Source organism: Manis javanica, chromosome 2 (assembly GCF_040802235.1).
Source record: "Manis javanica isolate MJ-LG chromosome 2, MJ_LKY, whole genome shotgun sequence".
Classification (NCBI taxonomy): Eukaryota; Metazoa; Chordata; class Mammalia; order Pholidota; family Manidae; genus Manis; species Manis javanica.
Genome location: NC_133157.1, coordinates 10,604,056 through 10,606,383, shown reverse-complemented (window position 1 = coordinate 10,606,383; position 2,328 = coordinate 10,604,056).

Below are 2,328 nucleotides of genomic sequence, written 5' to 3'. Positions count from 1 at the left end.
CCCATAATCAATCTGTACTCAGCTTCAGGCTCAGCTGAGTGGTCCCCTCCCCACAAAACTGCTCAGACCTTTCCCTTTCTCCTGTCCGCCTAATCAGGAAGAATTGACATACCAACTAAATCAATTACAAGAAGCCATGAAGTTGAGTTTTTTTCTTTTTTCGAAACTTTTTATTGAAGTATAACATAAACACAGAAGAATGCACAACTCACAAATCACAAGCTCAGTGAATTTTCCCAAAGTAAACACACCTGTGTAACTATCACCCACCTCAAGATAGTTGAACATTTGCAGCACACCCAAACCACCTACCTCCTCCCACAAGGCAACTACTTTTCTCATCTCTAGCACTGTAGGTTCATTTTGAACTTTATATAAATGGAATCAAATAGCATTTCATCTGGCTTCTTTCACTGAACATTACAAGATTTATTCATGTCGTTGCTTGCAGCAATGGCTTATTCTTTCTTGTTGCTGTACAGTAGCCCATTATATGAATTTATCACAGTTTACTTACCCATTCTACTCTTAGTGGATATCTGGATCATTTCTAGCTGAATGAATATGAAAAAAGTTGCTATGAGCATTCTTTTTCTTGTATTGTGGTAAAGTGTATGTAACATTTACCATTTTTACCATTTTCAAGTGTACAGTCCATGGGCATTAAGTTCATTCACATTCTTGTGCAACCCAAATTACCAAAAATTCATTTCTAGGATTTTCTTTTTTCATCTTCCCAAATTCTGTATCCATTAAACATTAACTGCCCACACATATCCCCCACCCGCTGGGAACCACTAGTCTATTTTCTGTCTCTATGAATCTATGAACATTCTTGTACATATGTTTTGGTGCATATGTGTCCACATTTCTATTACTCAATACTTAATAATGGCTATGTCAGATGTATATATATGTTCAGCTTTTGAAGATAATACCGAACAGTTTTCTAAAATGGTTGTGCCAACTTATACTCTCACCAGCAGAATACAGGAGTTTCATTGTCTCTCATGCTCACCAAGACATAATACTGTCAGATTTTTAAATCTTAGCCATTTAGTTAGGTGTGGGATAATATCTTACTGTGATGGTTATTTGAATCTCCATGATTTCTAATGATGTTGAATATCTTGTCATATGTTTATTGGACATTTGGATTTCTGCTTTGTCAAGTGTCTGGTTAAGGTTTTAGCCCAGTTTTCTATTGAATTGTCTGTCTTTCTTATTGTAGAGTTCTACAATTAGTGTAGAGTTTTGTAGAGTTCTTTATATATACTAGATAGGGGTCCTTTGTTGGATAAATGCATCGCACATTTTCAGTTGTGACTTGCTTTTTATTCTTTTCCTGATGTCTTTTAATGAGCAGAACTTCCTAATTTTAGTGAAGTTCAATTTACTAATATATTTTATTTTATTTATTAAGGTATCATTGATATACAATCTTCTGAGGGTTTCACATGAGCAACATTGTGGTTACTACATTCACCCATATTATCAAGTCCCCCCCACATACCCCATTGCAGTCACTGTCTATAAGCATCTAAGACGCTGTAGAGTCACTACTTGTCTTCTCTCTACTATCCTGTCCTCCCCGTGCCACCCCCACTACATTATTTGTGCTAATCATAATACCCTTAATCTCCTTCTCCCTTCCTTTCCCCACTCCGTTTCTCTTTGGTAACTGCTATTCCCTTGTTGGAGTCTGAGGCTGCTGCTGCTGTTTTGTTCCTTCAATTTTGCTTTGTTGTTATACTCCACAAATGAGGGAAATCATCTGGTACTTGTCTTTCTCCACCTGGCTTATTTCAATGAGCATAATACCCTCTAGTTTCATCCAGTTTGTTGCAAATGGTAGGATTTGTTTTCTTCTTATGGCTGAATAATATTCCACTGCGTATCTGTACCACATCTTCTTTGTCCATTCATCTATTGATGGACACGTAGGTTGCTTCCATATCTTGGCTATTGTAAATAGTGCTGCAATAAACATGGGGTGCATATGTCCCCAGAAGGGGGCTAAGGACATTTCAAGATGTTCCGAAGCATGAACATCTACTGAGGATGGGTGTGGAGCAGGGTCCAGAGATGGTTCTGGGCACATTCACACCTGAGTGTGATCAGTGTGCCCTGTCAGACCTTCCCTGATCAAACCTTAGGGTCCAGTTTCCTGTTCTCCTTTCTCTGAATTCTGTGTTGCCTGCAAGTCATCCTTGTCTGGCTGAATCCTTGGTCTACTGGCTTTCTAGCTGATAAGAAGTTAGAGCTTCATTTGCATTTCTCCTTTGGATAAATGGTACACTCTCTCCCTCCACTCCCCTCTCCTCTCCA